The 25,231-nt window shown below is 40.1% G+C and overlaps 1 protein-coding gene and 1 non-coding gene across 2 annotated transcripts in view; both read right to left on the bottom strand.

Annotated features, from left to right (window-relative positions):
* LOC150091828 (5-hydroxytryptamine receptor 2C-like) overlaps positions 1-18,724 on the bottom strand; it is a 100,077-nt gene extending 81,353 nt beyond the window's left edge. Inside the window, exon 1 of the mRNA XM_090385863.1 lies at positions 18,480-18,724. The gene's annotated coding sequence lies outside the window, so the exon portion shown is untranslated. The remainder of the gene's footprint in view (positions 1-18,479) is intronic.
* TRNAP-CGG (transfer RNA proline (anticodon CGG)) lies at positions 5-76 on the bottom strand. The gene has a single exon. It is a non-coding gene; the product is annotated as a tRNA-Pro (tRNA).
* Positions 18,725-25,231: the final 6,507 nt, after the last annotated feature.

The raw sequence follows: 25,231 nt of genomic DNA, 5'->3' as shown, positions 1-25,231 counted from the left end.
TAGCGGGCTCGTCCGGGATTTGAACCCGGGATCTCTCGCACCCGAAGCGAGAATCATACCCCTAGACCAACGAGCCCCTTTCCTTAATGGGCTAAAGATGAGGACTAAATTATCTGAACTCTTTGTACTATTATCCAATTAAAGCAATGGTCGCAGATAATTTTAACTTTACACTACTGACGTTGATTCAGCACATAAGACGTTTGTTCTTACATACACGAAGTTCTTACATATTACGACAGAGAGTATACTACGCGGAGTTAGAGGGAACCCGGGTGCCGTTTAAAAAGAAACACTATACACTATGGAAGCAGTTTCAGGAGACAGGAACCATTACAAGAAGGGTTGGCCAAGGTCGCCCGAGGACTACGTCAACCAGAACATACCGCTATCTGTCTATAATAGCAAGACGGAGCTCTACAATGTCCTCTCACCAACTGTCTTTTCAGGTTGCTGCGGCCACGGGTTAAAATATTTCCAACCGGAATGGGTTAATAAGGCTCAATTGAAGTGGACTCAACGCAAGGAAGCCAGTGGTCTGTATCCCATTAACTCCAAACGACTGCAGATCTCGTCGAAATTGATGCCATGAAAGAGGTTTATATACTTGGAATCGGGAGACAACGAGGAGTGTAGAGTGTATAGTGTGCTCGTGTCTAACGGCACCAGGGGTTTCCCCCACAATAGTTCACTGTAAAGGTCTGAGATTTAAAAATGTATGGATTTTGTAAGTGTAGTTATGTATCGTTGTTCTTCTAGCCATTTAGCAGCTAGAACCCTGCTGGGAGCCCACATTGTCCACATTATGCCTCGTGGAGGCAGAACAAGGTACCCAGTAATATTAAATTTTCACTCTGGCAGGTCCTGCCACCTAATTTTCTGATATTTCAGTGGCTAGGACCTTAAAAAAAATGGGGGCAAAAAACGCTGGAAAAGTAAGACCGAAAGAGGTTTATATTAATGCGGTTTAATTTTGGACATTGTTGAATATTGAATTTTGACATTGTGTGGGGTGTATACTGACAGTTTAGCAGAGGAGGAGGACAGACTGAAGACTAGGGGAAAACACAGAAGTATGGGGTTGCCTTCTCTATCTATATCCTTCCCCCGGCCTAGGGAAGGGGATTTAAAGGGAGCTATGTTAGGCACCTAGCTCTAATCGCCAGATGGCACTTGATGGGGTGAGATAAAAAGGAATGCGGTACCATCCCTTCAAAGTCAGAGAAAGGAGCACTTACGGTGGAGGCGGTGTTCTTGTGGGTGGAATAATGATCAACGGGAGCACCCCTCTTCATTTTTTTATTGGGGTTCGGTAACTGCCCAGAGGTACTGAGAACAGATCCTTGATCCCTATGTGCGACTTTTTAGGGGTGCAGTTGGCCCAGATTTTCTTTTCATGCGCGACAACGACACTGCACAAAGAGTTCAAGTTGTGGAGGAATATCTTGAATCTGAAGGTATCCAACGACTGCCGTGGCCAGCATGATCAGCAGACTTAAATCCGATCGAACATGTGTTGGATGCCCGTGGGTGTCGCATTGCATGCGGATAGCCAGCTCCTCGGTCATGAGCTAAGGTCTGCGCTGGTGGAAGAATGGGATTTGTTGTTATAGAATCTTGTAGGCACCCTTATCATGCAGAGTTAGCATTAGCATTAGCATTAGCAAAGCGTTACAATGCAAGAAAGCAAGTTTATATAGCATCAGCCAAAAAAGAAAAACCTCCCATTTCACTTATCTATTCACTCCAAACGCTTGTCTAGCTCAGCCTTAAATTTATTTAAGCTATCAACTTCCACAACGATAGATGGAAGTTCGTTCCAGCAATAAACTACCCGCTGGCTAAAGGCAAACTTCCGCACAACTATTCTACAACTGTCTTTCCTCAGTTGGAAACTATATCCCTTCAGGTTCTTAATCTAAGAAAAAGGAAGAATCCAATCAGCATTAGCTTGCTCAACCCGTTTAAGGCCTTATACACCTCAATCAGATCATCTCGCAGGTGCCTACTCTCCAGGCGCTGCAATTTGCAGAACTTAAGCCTATCTTGGTAAGAACACCACTTTGTCTCCCTCACCAATCTTGTTGCCCTTCTTTGTACTCAAGCAACTCTACATATTTCCTAAAATGAGGCGTCCAGACCTGTACACAGTATTCAAGGTGTGGCTTGATCACACTATCCCTATCAGTTCTGTTTAGGTGTTGAAGGAGATAATATGAAGTACTGATATCATGTGACCATATTTTCGAGCAAATTGTATCGACTTTTGTAATGTGACCTTTTTGGTAATTTGGCCATTCTTTTAGAACCCCTGTAAATGTCCCTTATAGCAGTTCGAAGTTTCTCGCTGTCTCCTCATTTCATCGTTATTCTATGGTATACCACCATACCTAATTTTGTACCGCTTCATCTCAATCTGCACGAGTTACACCACGTTTTCTACCTGTTCTGTTAATTTTGTCGCGCAGTGTAGTTGAGCCAAGTGTTAGAACTGGTTCGGAGGAAAGAGGTGTAATTACAGATTGTAATTCTAGGTAAGGCATCCCGCAGAAGCGGAACGCTGACGTGATGGATAGTGGAGTGAGTTTGGAATATTTAATCGGATAGCTCTTTTTCAGTATAGAGTCACGCAACTTAAGAGAGTTTTAGGAGCACCATCCCAGAAAGCCAAAGAGAAAAGAACTAGTTTTTTTATGCAAATGAAGCAATACTCGCATTTATAATTTTTTGACTTGACGAGAGGTTTGAAAAATTGGATGAATCCCGATAAAGAGATGTTTTCTTGTCAAGAACCGTAGTGGGTAGCACAATTGGTGTAATTACCGTCTTCCCCCTTCCCTCCACACACACCGCGTGGAAATGACTTGAGTTCGAATCCCGTCGATGACGCGAGGAATTTTTATGGATCTTCATAACAACGTGGCTGAGTTAGTTGGTCACAGACAAGGTACATGGTTTTCTTTCCCGGGAACTCGGGTTTCTCGTTCAGCAAACAGGAAATCAATCTCAGAACACATGCAGTTTAGAGACAATATACGCGAAACAACATGGCCTTAGTCAGAGATATTTCTAAAATCCTACCAACTGGAGACATTTCTTATTACCCCTTATTATGAAAAAAAAAGAATACTCCACTTCTTTATTGAAGCTGCTTGACCCTCATATAACAGATCCATTACCGAAAAAAACATTATTTCTATAACGTATAGAATTTACCAATAACATCAAGAAGAATCAAGAAAGCTGGAAGAAATGGTTTCTCTTTATAATGTATAAAAATACTTTTGTTCTACGTCTTTCTGCTCTCCCTCCTGAATATCGCATGATGTTCTCTGGGCAGATGTAGTTCCTGATTAGCCTTTCCATTTATCCCTGCCAATCCCTCTCCGTTCCTCTCTAATATGTACACTAAATACGCCATGTGCCTGTTTACGATGTTTGCCTTCACTTATCTCTGTGTTCCATGATCTGCCACACGCATTTATTATCCAATTTGAGGCACTGTTCGTAGTCCAACAGAAACTTGGTGTACTAAACCGCCATCCACTCGGCATAGAACGCCATTAGCCCGCTAGCTAGCTGCCGTATTTGTATCGCTTGACTGTCCGTCACGATATTCGTCAAGTGATTAAATAACCAGCCAAAGTAATCTTGTTATCTACTTTAATGGATTACAGGAACTCTGATTTAACTTCCCCCAACACAAACTGTTATTAAGTTTTCGAGAAATCTCACGATATGGGAAAAAAATCTTACCTACTTTATTTCTTAGTTTATGCAGTTGGATTCACTTGCTGTAATTGTAATTTATATGACCACCCCCCGACTTTGGTTTGCGCATGTTCGTTTAATTTCCTGACTACAGTGATGCTGAGTACAGCAAGCTCGTCGTTGGTTGTTGTAAGGTTTTAGAGCATCAACAACTTAGGCTATATGTCTATAAATTGCGATGTTCTGTGGTGGATTTGCTGTTTGTTGGACGAAAAACCCCAGTTTTCTGGAGAAAAAACGATCCTATCCTTGCCTGAGACTAATTAACCACTTAAGCAAAAAAAAAAAAAAAAAAAAACTATAAATATTCCTCGCGCCATTCAGGAGATTCGAACTTAGGTCTTTTCCACCTGGTGTGGGTAAGATGGTGATTAAACCAACTGAGCAACCCACCAGGTCAGTGCCGACCTGGATAGCCTGGATTGCCTGCCTAGCAACCCAAAGGTCGCGGGTTCAAATCCCGCCTCCGGCTTGGATCAAAGTACTGCAAAAACCTTGGGAGGTGCATTATGGCCACAGAAGCCGATGCGCCAACAACTAAAAAAAAAAAAAAAAAAAAACCAGGGCAGTACAGCCAGCAATGTTAATCCCAAAATAATTAAGAATGAGACATGTCTAAACATGTTGCTTTGTTGCACTGCGCTCTGTTGTCTTGAACAACGAGAATGATCCTGATACATTTTGAAGACCTCATATAGTGACAATCCTGGTAGATACTTCTTACAAGCTATTGGGCCCTCGTGGGTAACAAAGTTAGCAGGATCGCCGTCTTCTCCATACCCAGTGAAAAGATTTGAGTTCGAATCCTGTCGATGAAGAGAGGAATTTTTATGCGTATTTTTCAAAACGTGGCTGAGTTAGTCGGTCTCAAGCGAGATAACATGGTTTTTAATCCCGGAAACTTCGATTTTTCATCCAGAAAACATAAAATCGACCTCAGAACACGCGAAAAATGCAGACAATATACACGGAGCAACATGGTCTTAGTCGCCGATGCTCCTAAACCCAACAACAAGACACTATGGTATGTGTAGATTGGAATTTTGCTCCGATCTTACCGTAAGATTTCGTTAGTTCTCTGCTTGAACTAGTCTGTCATGTCCTTGGTCTAAATGGTTGTTCATAACCATCCCAGGGGTCTTTAACTGGATTCAGATCTGAGCTCTGTGCTTTAAATGGTAGATTTGCTACATTATTCTTCTCAACCCCATTTTGATTAAGGTTATTTAGAGTAAAGCACCTAGTTGCTTAGGTACTTTGTTCTAAATAACCTAATCCAAACCCTCCGGACTCTAATAAAGCCTTTATCAATTATTAAATTACAGAGGAATAACTTATAAGCAACCAATACAGATTTTACTGGCCTTCTAAAATTCAGTCATTTCCTACAGGGACAGACAGCAAAGAGAACAGCAGTTTGAAATCTAATGACATCTCTGGGACAGCCTACAAATGTTACCATTGAAATATAGTAAGTAACCTTTTAAAATGCGCATCAAGCAGTTTGCGTTCCCAGCAGTGCTGAACTGAGTACTTTCAACAACTTATCCATCTGCATGATTTCCCACAGAGGGCAGACGAACAAAGAGAACTAATTAGAACTTCATAAAATATCCATCAACGCAATGTTGTCCAATGTGTCCTCTCGGTATGAAAATTTTTCATAAAGTAAAATTTTTCATTTTACTCTTAGTAAATATAGTTGGAGGAGGAATAGAATAATCCTTGTTAGCGTTTAGGGCTCATTTTAGGAGAGCAACGTCTAATGAAGATTTTGATATATTTTCTTCCTCGATGGTTGATTGGAATTCTCGTTTGAAGCACACACTTTGGGATTTAAGGAAAGAATGCATGGTAAAGAATCATTACGAATATTTATTTCCATCCATCTACATTTAACCAATCGCTAAAAGAGTAGGGCGCCAGTGTCGCATCTACAATAGTCAAATATAAACACTAGTAGAGAAATACCAGTCAAAGGTAATCGATGGTGTCAAGCATAAAATCTCTCTTCTAATTGCATCAGTAAAGGCAGGCGCAAGCTAGGTTGATACCGATTAGTACAGAGAAAGATAACATCTGTCCAAACATCAGAATGATTAATTAAATTTCTAAAATGGCGACGGTCAAAACAGTACCACGTGGGAATCTTCCAATTGAAAATAAACGCCAATAACATTGAACAAGATGCTTTTTCCTTCAAAATAAAATGTGAAGCTGATAAATTCGAATGAGGTGAATTTTAAAATTTAAAAGTAATACCCTTTTTAATTACTCGCTAATCTCTCCCGAGACCGATTAACTTGGCCAAAAAGTGAAAAAAGCCCATAAAAGGTCCTCGCGTCACTAAGGAAATTTGAGCCGTGGCCCTTTTCGCCCAGCTAGAGGAGGATGGTGATTATAAGCACTGTGCCCCCAGCGCAGATTATGCTTTTCCATAAGATATACTCTCTCTCTCAAAAGTAAAGGGTGACCCATTTGATTTGAGGACAGTGCATTGGACTTGGAAATACAAACCGTCGTGCAGAGAGAGATCAGCACTTAGCTCAACTCATAATTCACACTTGTATATCAAAATGGGTCATAGGAACCAGTTAACGGACATTCAGAATCGACTCTCCCTCAAGAGTATAATAGTTGGGATGTCATATTGAAGAAAATGTCAGTGCATGCCACTATGCAGCAACCAAGCATCAAGTCGGCTGTTAGCAACGTGCTGCGAAGGATAAAGGTCATCTTGAATTCAAGAAGCAAACAGATAAGTTCCATGTCCTTATAGGCAGATCTGTCGGCCCCTATTGGTAATCCTTATAAAATCCATGTTATGTTTTGAACTACTTGTGCAGGTAGAGTATTTCAATGAAATCTTTTCTAAAGGTCATTAATAATCTTTCCTAAAGGTCATTAATAATCTTTCCTAAAGGTCATTAATAATCTTTCATAATGGTCATTATCATAATTCCATTGGAATTAAGAAAACGTAGTTTTGCTGAAACATTATAGCCCATTGTTTTGTAGACTTTCAACAACTCTTTCACAAGCTCAAAATCATATTTGGATTTACCAATGCCTAAGAAACTGGCAGTCGCTGTTTTAAAGCACTCCACACTCAATTTTTTTCAAGATCATTTAAAGTCTGGTAAAACTAAATGTCCTCCGTAACTTTTCTGATTTAGGGGTATATAAAAATGTCTTCATCGATCTTCGTATAGGACTTTTTTTGACTTAAGCAAATAAATTGTTGCGATCTTTATTAATAGCCTTGAAGAAATCTTCCACTAATTCCAATTTGATGTGGTGCAGTAGCATAAAAAATCTTTCTTGGGTTAAAATTTCTTCAAACGGCGCCGAGTTCAACACGGCAAAGATCAGATTGTCTTCCCGAAAAAGCACAAAACCAACCACAGAATATAGGTAATTTGCATACACAATATATCAGCAATGCATCAGACCAAATAAAGGGAAATAGATGCCCTGGACCGGACCTTCTGGAACCCGAAATTATCAAAAAAAACGGTAGAGTACGCTCCGAACTTACTACTAAACCTATATAACGTCTGTCTCAGAGAAGCCATCTTTTATCAGAAGAAGCCTGCCATCTTCCAGGAATTCGGTACCTTCCCGAATTCCTGGAAGATGGCAAACGTTAAACTCATCCTAAAGAATCCAACAAAGCCACCACACCTTCCGGACTCCTACCGGCCCATTGCACTTTTGACAGTTATCAGTAAGCTATTTGAACGACTACTTTACACACGGATCCAACATTACTATGATGAGGCAGGCCTGGCCTCAGCAAACCAATTCGGCTTCAGACGGGGAACCTCCGCCGTGGACGCCTTAACTCACCTCCTGACCAAAGTAAACAGATGTAATACAAAGTACTTCCTTGTGATAGCTGTGGACTTCGCTGGGGTGTTCGACTCACTTTGGTGGCCAAGCGTTCTGGCGAAGCTGCGCGAAGCCAACATGCCGGAAAACCTCTATAACACCATCAAAAGTTACCTAAGCAACAGAACCATCAAAGTCACCGCCCCCTATGGCACACTCTCCAGGCATGTCCATCGGGGCTGCCCTCAAGGTTCGGTCCTTGGCCCACTACTGTGGAATATTGTCTTGGACACCTTTCTTAACATCGTTAAGAAAGGTGTCCAAGATCTCAATGAAGTACAATCTCAGGCATTCGCGGACGACCTCATTCTGACGATACAGGCAAACTCAAGAGCCGCGTTAGAGGTCCGTCGCAAATCGGGCCCTGACCACTCTCCAAGAATGGGCAAACCGAAATCAACTCAAAATATACTCCACAAAAACAAACTCCATCCTACTAAAGGGACGCCTTGATCTTAGGCGGCCTCCGCAAATAAAAATTGGACAGGAAACAATCAAATTCTCCAACCAACTGAAATACCTAGGCGTGATACTGGACCAAAACCTGTCATTTCAGGACCATCTGAAATATCTCCGTAAAAAAATAAGACGCTACGCAGCCATGGTTGCCAGCGTCACGCGTAAAGAATGGGGCTTGAAAAAGCGAGTCCTCAAACTGTTCTACAAAGCTATCTTCACTCCGATCGTCACCTACGCATCCGGCGCATGGTTTCAAAAAACTACAACAGCAGTAAACAGACGTATCACGGACCAAATTCACAGATCTATCCTCCTAACCATCACTCGCGCTTGCCGCACGGTGAGCACCCACGCCCTGCAAGTGCTCGCAGGCACTCTCCCGCTGGACTTAGAAATCATAGAACGCGGCCTACTATACTACCTAGACAAAGGCACCCCACAGACTTTTCTGGGGTTCACTATTGACCGAACCAGCAACAAAAATGTGGAAAAGAAGAGGATACAAACTCACTTGCAGCAGGCATGGCAGGAAAGGTGGTGCAACTCTCAAAAGGGAGAGATCACAAAGAAATTTCTACCCAATATTGAACAAAACTACCCAACCTCACCCAACTGGTTCTCCCCAGGTCTACAAGCAACTTACCTCTTAACTGGACACGAAGCGATTAATTCCAAACTGTCTCTACTTGGGATTCAGGTTGATCCAACTTGCACTTGTGGGGGGCTGGAGAGCTGGCAGCACCTAATGTATGACTGCAGGCTCTATGAAGACCTACGTGGTGTTTTACTCACCAGAATCCACTACTTGCCACAGGGACAAGAACATCACCTCCTAGACACGAAGGAGGAGTATCAAGCCTTCTCGGATTACGCACAGGCACTGTTCACGAGGAGGAGGACGAGGAGAAACCAAATGGCCGCAGCCCACAACCCACTACCATTATAACCAAAGAACATCTGTTCTTCAGCTCACCGGGCTCCCTTGCCTGGTGCCTTTCAACCCCCTCCCCTGCGCCGGTGGTGGGACGGTCCCCCCCGGCGCCCCCTACTTTCTCCTGGTGAGGCATGGGCATGCCTCACTGACTTCTGGGGTTGCCTACTCTATCATCCCCATATTTCTGCCTTAACTCCCCCAGCCTTCAGTCTCCCACCCACTCTATCTTTATGCTAGCGAATGTCCCACACACAAAAACTTAATTATGTCAAAATTCCCGTTCGCCCATTCTTTTGGCCTTTATTATGCAAACATTATCCCCCTCACCTAACGATCATCAAACCGACGATGATGGATATATGTATGTCTGTATACGTACGTGCATATAAAAGAGCGCGCGCGTTTTTTTTTTTTTTTAGGTCCTAGCCTCTGAAATCTCAGGAAATTAGGTAGCAGGACCTGCCAGAGTGAAACTAAAACTACTGGGTTCCTGGTCTGCCTCCACGGGGCGAAGGTGGGGCAACGTTGGGCCTCAGCAGGGGTCCAGCGGCTAAACGACCAGATGAACAACGGTACACGACATCATACAGATACAAAGCCCACACACTTTTAAATCTCTGGCATTTCCCAGTGAACTGGTACACCCACAATGAAAGCAACACGGAGATGGGGGAAACCCCTGGTGCTGTCTGACACTAAATACACCTTACACAATATACTGACATCATATAGTTTCAGCTGTTACTGTCCTTAGGTAACACAGTTGGTAGGATCGCCGTACTCCCACACACCGGGTGGAAGAGATTTAAGTTCTAGTCCCATCGATGTGAAGAATTTCTATGGGCCTTTTTCACAACGTGGCCGAGTTATTCGGTGTCAGGCGAAGGTAACATAGTTTTTTCTTGTTAAGATTGGATTTTCTTATCCAGCAAACAGAAAATCGAACTCAGATCACGCGCAATTTACAGACAATATACACGAAGCAATACAGCCTTAGTCGCTGATGCTCCTAAACCCTACCACAACAACCATTAGTCCACTCACGTCATTCCTGAATTATAATCCAGGGATGTAAAACTGATATCACGGTTCCTTTTTTGATTTAGTGACTGTAATTAGGATACCATCAACTTGACAACCATTTTTCCCATGAGATTACTCCTCTTCCTATCTTAGCTGTCCCATCCGTTGGAACAGAATGGAAGGAAGTCATGCCGTGTTACCATTTCAAAAAATTGTAATAATCATTTCCATACACAGTATTCAAATAAAAAGTTCCACAGAGGGAAGCATAAACTTTTCCTTAGCTGGGATTCTTATCCCAGTAATGATCTCTAATGTCGGACAGTTTATAATGACATAAATATTCATTAGACTGTTGCCGTCACTCTAAATACGATGTTGCTATGGAGATAATTCACTCATTCATTCAACAGAGTCATAACAAACTGTTTTCCGCATCTTTCTGACATGAAGTCCTCAGTGTCGATATAATTTGTTTCCCCCACTGCTTCAGAAGTTTATGAAGTACCAAAGATATCGAATTAACTCCAAGTGCCTTTTTTCTCTTTTGCTTTAATGAGATCATTCCGAAGGCACTCAAGATGTAAACCTGCACTGTGAGATAAGAAAGCTACTTAGAGGCGCCAAATTAATAATGAAGAAGGTACTTGAAAAAAAAAAAAAAAAACTCTTCAATTTATTCTTACTTTTTCTTGTTATGAAAGCTTGCCAGTGGAGGGAGAAAAATCAAGTTTTTCAATGAGTAACAATTTAGTCATGATTAACAGGTTGACTAGATCAATCTCTTGGATGGTGAGCGCAACATTAACAAGAACTAATCATATGAAATCGTTACAGGCAATTGAGATGATTTTGGCATGTTTTCCCAAATTCTAATATGAAGACCATTTTTAATCATTGAAACATATATTAATAGATATAATTCCAGAGCTGTTAAATAAAGAATCATTAAAATTTTTCATGAATGAACAACCCTACTGCTTGCTATTTCTGGATGAGCTGCGGAATTTAAGACGAAACCAAGTTGAACATATAGCAACTGCGCAACTGACTCATGAACAGGTCTAAACTTGACTGAACATGACAGTCAATCAAGTTTAGACCTGTTCAATTTCGTAACAATGGACATGACATGGGAGGAACAGTATGTTGCTTTCCTATTTTGTCTCCATCTGAAGAAAACATAAGCTGAAATGGATGAAATGTTAAAAGATCCTTATGGTGAATCCACGATTCCATATAGTACAGCTCGCAGGTGGTTTAGAATGTTCAATCAAAAATTGGCCGTCCTGGAGCTCCAACTTACAACTCCACAAGAAACCATAAACACTGCTTCTGTAATCGTGAGAGAAGATCGTATAGCTGGGTTCCAAGGCTATAGTTGGGTCCAACATTACTCATACCTGAGCAACAGCAATTCGCTTGGAGGTTTGTCAGGAGCTGCAATGGATGGTTACTGAAGATGATGAGTTTCTGCACAAGGTGATAATGGCGGATAAGACATGGCTTCATCATTTCGACCGAGAGAGTAAGCAACAGAGCTCTGTTTGGAAGTCTACCTCATCGCCTACACCGAAAAAGCAAAAGATATAGCTTCTTCAGGAAAGGTAATTGTCATCTCTTTTTTTTTTTTTTGACATTCAAGGAATGGTTTACTAGCATGTTGTACCACCTTATTCGACTGGTACAGGACCTTACTATAAAAATGTACTGCAGATTTTGCGATCACATTCTTTGCAAACGACCAACTGCACGCAGATGGATAGATGCTGCATCACGACAATGTGAGACCTTACATTGCTCATACTGTCATCGAGTAGTAAGCCAGCATTAATGTCTAATGTGTTCCTCATCCGCCCTACAGCTCTGATCTTGAACCGTGCAATTTTTTTTTATTTCTATAGTTAAAGAAGGAGCTGCAAGGAAAAGTTCCCAGTCGTCAGATATTTAAAGAGATCGGAGGCGAATCTCAAACGCATATCAAAAAATGGCTTCCACCATGTTTTTGAAGATGGCAGAAACGTTGGAGTAAGTGCGTTTCATCAAATGAGGCTACTTTCAAAAAGAATCATCAAATATGTATGATTAATAAAGATATGTTGTAGAAAAAATATGATAGATCTTTATTGAACAGCCCTCTTAATAGAACGAACACTGTACAGTAGTTTGCTATTTATAGTCGTAGCCAAGTTAGAAAAATATCTACAAAACAAAGATGTGCTGCCCAACAGTGGTAAGATCTATACATTTTACCACTGGCGGTAATTCAGTATTGGTGATATTTCACTTTCTAACTCTTTGACAAAACGATTGTAAAACAAAGATTGATCACCAGTTGTCCCGGAAGCTATATTTATCTGACAATTTGAAGGGAAGATCGATAGGAAAAAGTGGAGGCTGGTCAGGAATTGGAGGAATCTGTGGTTTTCGGTGAATAAAGTTGAACTTTCAAAAGTCAGAAAATATGTACTTCTTCCTGCGTTAGAAAATTTTTATTTTATTTCCTAAAAAATATATACAAAACATACGTTTCGTGTTATTATTCTCCACCACATCTGCAATGCCCTGTTGCGCTACCTTTACATTCATTTATAAATTAAGTCAAGCTGAACACACAAGGTTCCTTTTTAGAGGAGAACCATATTAAATATAGTAAAGTGTTAACTCCTACAGCCTATAAGTGGTCGCCCATCAGAATTACAAGATGGGATTCAAAGAATTGATGAGGTACAATAAGGCCCATCAAATTCGCGGAGATTATCCAGTACTCGTCATACATCTCGTGTGATTGGTTCACTGGAGAACTCTACATAAAGCCTTAAAGGTTGGCTTTACGTACCGTAGAATCACAAGACCCTGGAATCTGTCATGATTTCGTCAAGAGCATGAGAAGGCTGCGCAGAATCCAGAATGGTTATTTAACCTTCTATCAACGGATGAAGCACAATTTCACTGGATGGATTTATGATAAACACAAATTGTGAGTTTGAGCAAGAGAAGTGGTGTTCTGAGGTGGATTTTCTGTCTGCTGGACGAAAAATCATGCCACCCTCAGCTACGTTGTGAAAAAGGCCCATAAAAATTTCTCACATCATCGACGGGACTCAACTCAGATCTTTTCCACTCGTTGTGGGGAGGACGGCGATTCTACCAACTGTGCTACCCCCGAGAGCTTCACATAAAAATGGAACGATGAAATCTTTATGCAACAGAAAATCACTGTTGGATTACTACTTTTGTAAGGTACTGTAAATAACTAATATTCTTGCCTTTTTTGTGCTTCTAGTTGGTTGGTTGTGCAAAAAGGGTGAAAGAAAATATTTGCTGGAATAAACAGAATAATAAATTGATTAAAAAGATCGTCCGACCTAACTCCAGCAAACTTTTATTCGTTAGAATATCTGAAACACCTTGATTACAGAGATTACCCATAAACTCTTTCAGATCTGGTGGTTAAAATTTCAACAAAGACCATAAAACCAATGTCTATTGCTGGCTAACTACTTACTGATATATGAATTGCAAGATCGAATCCAAAAACTCAACGCAACCCTGTCCTTGGGGAAAATACAACCTTATAACGATTGTTATGTGTTTAAATGGAAGTTTTCTTCCATACACCGATTGGTTGTTCAAAAAATACATTAGCTGCCCTATTTTTCTTGTTTGCAGTCTATTATGACTGACAATTATGATTTCGCAATGGATGACTTTTGTGACTCAAGGAGGAGTTGATTAACATACCATTTAAAAAGAGCATATTAGGACCATATCCCTCAAGTGACAGCAATTTACCCTGGTTCGCATCCCAATAATATAGTAACAGCAGATCCAAACTTGGTAATGGATTGAAGGATTGGTAATGAATCTTTGTTATGCTCGGTACGATGATAGATTTGGCAATATTAAAAGACAGTTTACCAGAAACTATTTTTCATCTAAATGTGCTATCACTCATGAAATTATTTTCATACTTCTTCGAAAATATTCATAAACAACAGGAGTGAGGAACGTGTTCAAAATAACCATTTACTTTCCGAACCATAAAAGCAAAAGTTTGGGTTAAGTTCCAAATGCCAATCGAGAAGAAAAACAGAATTTGTTTCGCACCTGGAAGCATTAAATACAAGAAATGGCAGTTTCGTGTTTCTAGGGAAGAATAAATGCTTTCTTCCATCGTACAGTTTGTTCTTGATTGATTTAATTTCGCCCACGCATTCCTCGTGGGCGGCACGGTGGATATAATCGCCAACTTCCCACGCTAGATTGAAAAGGTCTCAGCTCGAATGATCGTCAATGACGCGAGGAATTTTTATGGGCTTTTTTCACAAAGTTGCTGAGTTAGTATGTGTCAACCGAAAGTAGCCTGGCTTTTTCTCCCGGAAACTCTGGTTTTTCGCCCAGCAAACAGAAAATCGATTACGATTTAATCAGACATAAATTTTTGTATGCAGAGTAAATAGAAGGCTAACAAGCCACATGGTGTGTCCTGTTCATGATTTATAGGACAATTGCTAGTAGGGAGAAGGACGTAGTCTGTTAGACTGTATTTAGAATGTTGTATTCAGATCTACACCAAAAGAAACACTTGTAGAGAATGTTGAAAGAAGAGCAACCAGAATTACAGATGAGGTGCAAATCCATGCATGCATGAGACCAGCTTAGGAGGTGTGGTCTGCAAAGTTTCACAGCTATACATCTAAATATAGATAGGACTGAGGATAGAAGGATATAGATAGGATGGAAAGAGCTGATCGGGGGTTGAGAAAAATAAATGAGGAAGATCTGATCTCCTTTGTTGGAAAGACAAGAACCAAGATCAGATATAAAATTGCCTGGAATAATAGAAGACGACCTCATTGAGTTAACCTATGGACAGCAGGTTGTTGAACTGGAATAAGTTACCTCCCAACATGGTAAGGGCTGTTAGTCTGGCTAAGGTCCAGGTTAGTCTGGCTGAGCTCCAATTAACAGAACAAAATTCTTTTCATGAATATTTTATTGTGAAGTGATGTGGTAGCAACCATGGTTGATGAAGGCGAATATTTGACCTAATAGGCATCGTGGCATGTAAATTCCGAGTATCCAATAGAAAACGATCTACCACCTTACAGAGGCGAACACAATGCAAATTACATGCCTATAAAAACACGGGTTGCGACCACATCACTTCATTCTCGCACATCTCCAGATGTTAATTCATCTGGAGACAACGATGAATGCGGTACCATCCTCCAACGTTCTGTGATGTGATCTTTTTGGCAATTTGTATACAACCCCTTATAAATGTCCCTTATAACTTGAGCTTCTGCATCGTATTTTCTCTGAATCAGCTTCTCTGCTACCTAATCTTTTAAGTAAAACTTATTTCTTTGCATATTAGACCATGTCCCCAACCCAACTTAGAATTGAAAAGGAAGTAAATTAAGTAATATATGACGTTCTCTAACAGCTGATGGAATGGCTGGCTTCTTAGAAAGATTATTAAATGGAACTGGAAATAATTTATCGATTGTTTTATGATTAATTATCATAGGGATTCCTAAGACGCGAAGACAGCACCTCTTAAGGAATATCAGCGTATGTAAATAAAGACATCCGGGTCAATGAGTTTAGTTAAAATGCAATTTTGGTAATCCAAATAAGAAGTCCTCGTTCTGAGACAGGCATTTCACCAATAATTGAGATCTAAGGTCTGTACATCGATCCAAGACGTAATACAGGGTGTTCAACTTATCTGGAGAAAAGCGAAATGCCATTTAATAGAAGAATGTGTGACACAAGATTTTTCCCATTATTTCAGAACTGATCACTGCTAACCAACTGTTGATCATGAAACCGTGGAATTCTGGCGTTGTTAGACAGCGGGACTTTATTTTCAAAGATTCCATTAGGGAGAATTTTAGTAACTTTCGCAGTAAGTTGCATTCTCGATGCAGTGACATTTTATGGTGGCCATATTAATCTGATCCATAAGCCCCCCCCCCCCCCCCCCAGTAAGATTTCGATGGTAACATACTTAAACAACTATTCAATGTTATAAAATATTCGGACTACTGTAAGTATGCTGATTCATATTTTGATATTTATAGTGGTACTTACAATAGGTTGCAACTAATATCTGTTAAATTCTTAACATTGAACTGATAAAGCAATAAAAATATACCCATTAGATGAGCAAAAAATTGCCTATTTTATATAGTTTGATGACTACAAACTGTTGTCTTTTCCGGAGAATTTGATGACCAATAACTGTTTTCTATTTCAGAGTTTGATGACCAAAAATTGTTGTCTATTTCGGAGAGCTTGATGAAAAAAAACTGTTGTCTCTTTCAGAGAGTTTGATGGTCACTAACTGTTGTCCGTTTCAGAGAGTGTTTGATGATCACTATATCTCGTCTATTTCAGAGTTTGATGATCTCTAACTCTCGTTTATTTAAAGAGAGTTTCATGACCAAAAGTTGTTGTCTATTTCAGAGAATTTGATTACCAAAAACTGTCTACTTCAGAGAGTTTCATGACCAAAAGTTGTTGTCTATTTCAGAGAATTTGATTGGCAAAAATTGTTGTCTATTTCAGAAAATTTGATTGGCAAAAATTGTTGTCTATTTCAGAGAATTTGATTGGCAAAAATTGTTGTCAATTTCAGAGTTTGATGGTCACTAATTGTTGTCTATTTATGAGAGTTTGATGGTCACTAATTGTTGTCTATTTATGAGAGTTTGATGGTCACTAATTGTTGTCTATTTATGAGAGTTTGATGGTCACTAACTATTGCTATTTCAGAGAATTCGATGACCAAAAATTGTCTATTTCAGAGAATTTGATGACCAAACATTATTTGTTTCAGAGAGTGGTTGATGATCACTAACTCTCGTCTGTTTCAGATAGTTTGATGATCACTATATCTCGTCTATTTCAGAGTATGATCACCAACTCTCGTCTATTTCAGAGAATTTGATGATCAAAAATTATTGTCTACTTCGCAGAGTTTGATGGACATAACTGCTGTCTATTTCAGAGAGTTTGATGGTCACTAACTGTTGCTATTTCAGAGAATTTTATGACCAAAAATTTTTGTCTATTTCAGAGAATTCGATGACCAAATATTGTTGTATATTTCAGAGAATTTGATTCCAAAAAATTATTATCTATTTCAGAGAGTTTGATGGTCACTTCAGAGAATTTGATGACCAAACATTGTTGTTTCTGAAAGAGTTTGATGGTCACTTCAGAGAATTTGATGACCAAAAATTGTTGTTTCTGAGAGTTTGATGGTCACTTCAGAGAATTTGATGACCAAAAATTGTTTCTGTCAGAGAGTGGTTGATGATCACTAACTCTCGTCTGTTTCAGATAGAGTTTGATGATCACTATATCTCGTCTATTTCAGAGTTTGATGTTCACTAACTCTCGCCTATTTCAGAGAATTTGATGACCAAAAATTGTTTTCTATTTCAGAGAGTTTGATGACCAAATATTGTTTTCTATTTCAGAGAGTTTGATGATCAAAAATTGTTTTCTATTTCAGACAATTTGATGACCAAAAATTATTGTCTACTTCGGAGAGTTTGATGGTCATAACTGCTGTCTATTTCAGAGAGTTTGATGGTCACTAACTGTTGCTATTTCAGAGAATTTGATGACCAAATATTTTTGTCTATTTCAGAGAATTCGATGACCAAAAATTGTTGTATATTTCAGAGAATTTGATTCCAAAAAATTATTATCTATTTCAGAGAATTTGATTCCAAAAAATTATTATCTATTTCAGAGAATTTGATTCCAAAAAATTATTATCTATTTCAGAGAGTTTGATGGTCACTTCAGAGAATTTGATGACCAAAAATTGTTGTTTCTGTCAGAGAGTGGTTGATGATCACTAACTCTCGTCTGTTTCAGATAGAGTTTGATGATCACTATATCTCGTCTATTTCAGAGTTTGATGATCACTACCTCTCGTCTATTTCAGAGAGTTTGATGGTCACTAACAGTTGTCTATTTCAGAGAATTTGATGAGCAAAAATTGTTGTCTATTTCAGAGAGTTTGATGACCAAAAATTGTTTTCTATTTCAGAGAATTTGATAACCAAAAATTGTTGTCTATTTCGAAACAACAATGATTAAATAATCTATTTCACACAGTGGTCAAATATTGTTCTTTTTCGTACGGTTAAATGTTGAAACGCGTTGTCTTTTTTGAAACAGGATAACTTTCAAAATCTCAAATTATAATTTCTTATTCTTTAAATCTTTCTATTCTTAGATGTAACCAACCAAATGTTTTACCAAAAGCATGCAAACTTCTTTAGGGATAGAACTTTTAAAGTTAATTCGCAGTTCCCCATCAGCACTAACTACTGTTCTAGCCAAAGCCACTCTAACATATTCCACTACTCACCAAAGCAACGGCGATAATTACATCCGAAATCGTGCCCCTTGACCTCACTCCGTATTTGGTACATATCCTGCACGACCAGCTTAAGTTCCGATTTACACATTCTTAGCTCCCGCCTAGAGAGAGAGATCGAGAGAGAGAGAGAGAGCGAGAGAGAACAGTCAGATTATCGGACACTGCGGGCGAACTGTTTCCGACTGGTTATTGGCAGAGTCGAACTTCCGAAAGCGGCAGGAGGGGAAGTTACAAGTTCCGTGATGTGGAGCGTACTGAGTCGACACAAGGAACGCGTTCAATAGACGCCAAGAAGTGGATATGCAAGCAGGGGTCGCTGCCATCGTCTATTTGAAATTGATCTTTGGGAGTACTTTAACAGGGATGCTGAAAAAGGGGATTTTCAAATGTTAGGACTGTAGCACGATTAGGAGCGATCACGGTGGGCGAGGGGCGACATCTGTGTGCGGGCACGCGCGCGCGCGCGCGTGTGTATGTGTGTGTGGAGGAAGGGAGTTATACCGCAAAAGAAACATCTGCTTCAGAAGTATACTTAAATTGGACGGGAACCAAGGCAACTAGTAAAGAGTTATTAATTTTTGGGACAAACCTCATGTGAGGTGTATTTTCATCCAGCAAAATATTATCTTTCTCTCTTAAAAACGCAAATATGCAAGATTTTGAGAAGGGACTGATGATAAACACACAGCTATAGTATGCTTCATTTCATCCAAAGTAAGTGCTTTTTTATAGCATTTAATATAGGAATTCCAGCTTTTCCCCCCTTTCCTTTTAAATTCCAATTATCCTAATTAATTAAGCATATATTTACACTTTCAACAGCAAGTTGTGGAGAAAAACAGTCCGGTTGCTGCATGCACAGAAAATTAACAACTAGACACTGCAATTAATATTAATTGGGTTGTATTAGACTGTAGCCAATTTCCTGAGTGCTGGCCATCTCAAAATTATGATTACAATAAATAAAATTAATAATTGCACACACGCGTATGGACTGGATGAGCTTTTCTAAGTCAGTCAACATTATGCGATTGTATCTTACCACTTGATCCTCTATGATTGCCTATTGTTCAAAGTTCTCTTCACATACGGAATCGGATGACACATCTGCTTCCAGTGACAACCGGGACCTCCCAAATATAATTTGAATCCAGTAATAGGCAATTACCAAAGCAATCCTATCTTGTTGCACCTGACTCTAAGATATGATTCCCCTCTAAGCTGATATTCTGACTTGGTAAGCCTCAAATAATTTGCCTCGCCAGGCCTCTCGCTTGCACTAATCACTTCTCTCGGATTAAAACTGCCATTTTCAACTTTCTGTATTCTCTAACTTTCCAGGTCGACACCATTTCCTTCAATAACTGCACGGATAACTCGACGTGCAACTTGTAATTAAAAGAGATTATTTCCAAGGCGAAACGAAGTGCCTCAATATGCTTTAAGACTTATTATCCTCTCTCTCTGTCTCCTCTTTGAACGTTGTGAATTGTAAAGATTAACCAAATTGCTCATACCAATCCTTTCTAGGTCCCTTTTAATCTTGTAGTATGCTCCCTCAAGGGTTTTCCCCTTTTTGGCACTCTGAAATTCTTAATATATAAAAGTGTCCCATCCGATATTTAATATGATAGATGGTAATTAAATATCTAAGAAGAAGTTCTTTAAATACACTAGCGACCACCAAAATTTGACCACCTACCTAATAACACGTGTTAGATTTCCTTGAGTTCAGATAATACACAGTTGTTATTGAAAAATGCTATCACTTGGATTAACCGATTGATTAAGAATTGGTTCATTGCTTTGTTCTCCGCGGTATTTCTATAAAAGTACAGTTCTGATGATGGAGATCCTCAGTCAGCACCAGAAAAGAAGGATCGGGGTAGTGTCAGTAACGATTTATATCCTGTTATGATGTCTGATAATTACACAGACCAAACTTCGACTCCTAAAGGTGGTAATTTGTTCTTCTCTTGCCGATGTCCACTTTCCATGATTTCCGGAGCATTTAAGTGGGATCTTCCGAAATACCTTTGTCAGTAAAGGCTTCCTTTATGGTCCGCCACGGAGGGCAGCTTCGAAAGCGTCTGCTACTGACAGTTCTGTTACTGCTGTTGTCACATCAGCTGGCAATTCCATGTTTAGATATGTTCACCGCAGTAGTAGAGTTCGGAGACTTGTTTGCGTTCGAATCTTGTCTTGTGACACTGTAACATGTCGGGGGCATCCTTTTCAGTTACAACCATTGATTCCAGCACTATGCGTCTCTTATCTTCTCAGTCGTTTTAGTGCAGAACGGCGAAATCAATCCTATTTTTCTTACAGTTTGTGAGAAGACCTGCTTTATTCAGCAGGTTTTCTTGCAGTTCTTGATAATACCAAACTTGTTTGCTTTTGGCACCTTTCTATTGGTACCTGATATTTTGGTTCTAAGTGTATTAACTTCACGAAAAAGGTATAAAATTTCATTCAAAAATGTTCAGCTTCCTAATATCTTTTTTTTAAATTTTTTTTTTATACATTGAAATAGTTCTGGTATAAAATTAGTCTGCTATTTCACACTTCAAAAGGATTCATTCCAAATACTCTAGTCTCCACACCCTCATGGATGGCTCATTTGGAAATTTCCTAGAGAAATGATTTTTCTCTAGGAAATTTCTACTTTTCGTTCAGCGAAGTAGTAAATCGGCCAGGAAACCAATGACAGATTAAGACACGGGCTAGCAGGGCCCCTGCCCTGCGCGCCATTCTTTATGGGGCGCCAAATTTTACAAATCATGAAAAAAAATATACTGTGCTGCCACTTTATTAGGTACACCCCTGCTGCGCACACAAATGGTTTCTCCCACAACGTTGCAAGTGACATCACCACAGTTGTCGATATAAATGCGGCAGACCAACCTTTTGGTATCAGTTAAACGTACAAACCGTTGCAAGAATGGGGAAAAGGAGTGATCTAACGGACTTCGAACGTGGCATGGTAGTAGGTACGTGTTGGACAAAGCAGCTCTGAAATGGCAGTTCTCCTGAACTTTTCACGCACCACAGCTTCAAAGGTGTATCGAGAATGGTGCAACTAACAGAAAACATCCTCTCAACAACACTCCTGTGGAAGAAAATTGCTTGTTGATGAGAGGTCAGAGGAGGATGGCTAGAATTGTGCAAGCAAACAGACGGGCCACAATGTCCATGTCACGTCACGTCAGAATACAACCTTGGTGCGCAGATCAAAATATCGCAATGGACCACTAGTCACACTTTGTCGCGAATGGGTTACAACAGCCGATGGCCACATCGCGTACCTTTCTTATCAATGAAGAACAAGAGAGCACGCTTCCTGTGAGCATAGCAACACCAGCAGTGTACTATCGAGGATTGGAAAACAGTTGCTTGGTCTGACGAATTGAAGTTTCTGGTGCATCATGTTGATGGAAGGCTCAGAATTTGGGGAAAACAACATGAATCAATATACCCGTCATGTCTGACGACTAGTGTGCAAGGTGGTGGAGGGGGGGGCAGTGCTATGGTGTGGAGAATGTTTTCTTGGCACACGTTGGATCCATTGATTACCCATAGATTCACGTCTGAACGCCACATCGTACTTAAACACCGCTGCTGACCAAGCGGATCCGTTCATGTTGACGGTCTATCCTCAGTCAGATGGTTCCTGCCAGTAGGAACAGCGCCGGTGCACAAAGCCCGAATCACTATGAAATGGTTCCAGGAACATGCAATGACTTTTCTTTGCTGCAGTGGCCCGCTCAGTCCACGGATCTCAATCCTATTGAATATCTTTGGGATGAGCCGGAAAGGGTTGTTCGCTGCAGGCCTACACCTCCGTCGAATCTCAAGGAACTGCATGACACATTCATGTGCGCATGGTACTCCATTCCTGCACAACGTTTTCAGCATCTTGTTCAATCCATGCCCAGACGAATTCAGGCAGTTTTGAAGGCTAAAGGAGGCTCAACACGCTACTAGGTAGGTGTACCTAATAAAGTGGCAGCACAGTGTATATATCCTTAGTAAAGATTATGCTGAAATTCTTTCTGCCCGGGACGCGAAAAAACCTTGGTCCGGTACTGCAGGAAACCACACGCAATTTATAGACATACACTGTGCAACATGACCTAAGTTGCTGATGCACTGCTGAAATTCTGGTAAAGTTAAAATGAAGTCATATTTGATTAACTGATTGGTTTCGGCAGAACTTGCCACTTAATCTTAATCTTAAATTGCCCAACTTTTCCAAGAAAGAGCAGATGAGTCTCCACACATTTTAAAATTTCCAAATTCATTGCATTCAAACCGTTTGGACTAAGAGATGACGCTTAGGAAAGTCCGATGTTAGGAAATATTGGTTTAATTTTCACAGGGATTATCATCGAGAGAAAGGCTCTCTTTTCTTCCAGGAGATTCAGAGTTCTTTTAGTTTCTTTGTGAACTTTTAATTTTACTTTTCAAATCTCTAACACATTGCACCATACGGTTGGTGTTGCTAATGGGTTTTAGGTGCATTAGCGACTAAGGCCATATTGCTTCCTGTATATTGTCTGTAAATTGCGTATTCAGCGATCGATTTTCTGTTTGCTGGATGGAAAACCATGCTAACCTCGCCTGAGACCGACTAACTCAGCCACGTTGTGAAAAAGGCCCATAATAATTGCTCATCATCGAAGGGACACGATATTAAGTTGCATATAAGCAAATTGCCTGCGTATGGGTCTGGGTTTCTGCGCAACTCTGTATCTCTGAAACCCGGGTTATAGTGAGAGTCAGAATACCATAACGCATAATAAGCGCATATAACGCGTTATACTAAATGAAGATGTCTTCATAAAGTGGCTTGAGTTCGATCTCTCAAAGGTTATTGAAAACTGAAGTAGATATATTTGACCACAAGGATTTCGATCAAGATTTGTACCATTACTGTGTAATAGAGTTTTATTCAATCACAGACGTCTCTGAGAGAAAGACAAAAGTAGTAAAAAAGCCAACATGGGCTCAAGTAGCCTTTGGCACGAAGCCAAGAAGCAACAAAGAACATCCCTTGTGCTTTGGAAACAATTTTCAACCGATGAGGATGCTGGTCTTGAAAGAGGAATTACGTTGTGGTAGAAATAAACTGTAAGAGTGTGCTAAAAAGTTTTTATTTTGTTCTCCTCAGCTCTTCAAAGACAATCGGATTGTTCCCAGGTTTTTCCTTTTTTTGTTTTTTAAAATTCTGACAGCGCATTGTTACATAAAAATTAAGCTTCGGATGAGGCGATTCGTCTCATCCGAAGAGTGTTTAGTGGAAGAGAGAAAATTAATATTGCGCAGAGAGAGAGAGAGAGAGAGAGAGAGAGAGAATGAAAAGAAAAACGCAGTTGAAAATCAAAGTGGAAAGTTTTATTCATCATTCAGTCAACAGATCGTAGCTCATCTAAAGAACACTAATGGCCAAAAGTTAAAGAACGAATTACTCTGCAATAACATAAAACAGAATGAAGTCCATAGCCGTTCTAAGGTCACTTCGTCACAGGAAGAGTGATCTACTGCAATTTGGTTAACTTGTCATGTTCCCTGATTTTTTTTTAAAACGTAACTCGGACAAATGCTGTAATTATAGCAATAGGTTCTTTATTCATAAACCATTCAGGTTGAAGAAAACTGAATTTTCTTAAAACAAATTAATAATAATGAAGGGGCCCCCATCCAGTGTTGACATATACAAACAGCGAACATGAATCGGTTCCGAGCATGAGTTGCCATTCAGGCTTTATGAGAAGAAAAGTCACTTATGAGATTTCTGTTCGTTGGTAGTAAGTATGGGCACTCGCGGCTAGCGAAGTGGAAATATCACTCTCCACCCGTCTGGGAATGCTTTCACATAGGGTGGGAGAGGCCTATATTCGAATCCCTTCAATAACGGAAGGCATTTTTATGGCTTTGCATGGGCTTTTCCTCCTGGAAACTCGTACATACCAGGTTTAATGTCCAAGTTTGCAGATGATACAAAGGTTGGCAGAGTGGTTAATGATAGTAGTGACGGTATGCAACTGCGACAGGATCTAGAAAAGTTGGGCAGATGGGCTGAGAAGTGGCAAATGATGTTTATAATTGTGCAATCAGATATGAAGTTCTCTGAGCTTGCAGACAGGCTGACAGAGCAGGTCATGGGGTCTTGTCGATGATATATATAGGAACTTTGCTGGCAGGGATAAGGAGGTGATCTATCTTGAGTACTGCATACAGGTCTGGAGCCCTCATTTCAGGAAGGATGTAGAGCTGCTGGAACGACTACAAAGAAGGACAACGAGATTGGCGAGGAGAAAAAAGGTTTCTGTTCTTCAAATTGCTGCATCTAGAGACTAAGGCATCTGCGAAGTGATCTGATTGAGGTGCATAAGGCCGTGAATGGATTGAGCAAGCTCAATGCTGATGGAATTCTTCCTCTTGCTCAGAGTACGAACCTGAGGGGGCATAACCTCAAACTGAGGAAAGACAGTTGTAGAATATATGTGTGGAACTTCCTTCTGTTGTTGAAGTTGACAGCTTAAATCAATTCAAGGAAGAACTGGACAAACTATTGGAGAGAATGAATGGGTGAAATGGGACTACAGGTAGCTCTCAACAGCCTTTAATGTTTGGCACATCAAGAGGAAGGGTTTTAATCATCGCTTCTCTCCCATAAATAATATAAACGCTTTCACTGCAGCAAAGCATCCCTTAAAAGAAGTATTCTGGAGACTTGA

Source organism: Mastigoproctus giganteus, chromosome 1 (genome assembly GCF_048544385.1).
Source record: "Mastigoproctus giganteus isolate SK-2022 chromosome 1, ASM4854438v1, whole genome shotgun sequence".
NCBI classification, from domain to species: Eukaryota; Metazoa; Arthropoda; class Arachnida; order Uropygi; family Thelyphonidae; genus Mastigoproctus; species Mastigoproctus giganteus.
This window is presented reverse-complemented; position numbering and strand designations above follow the sequence as displayed.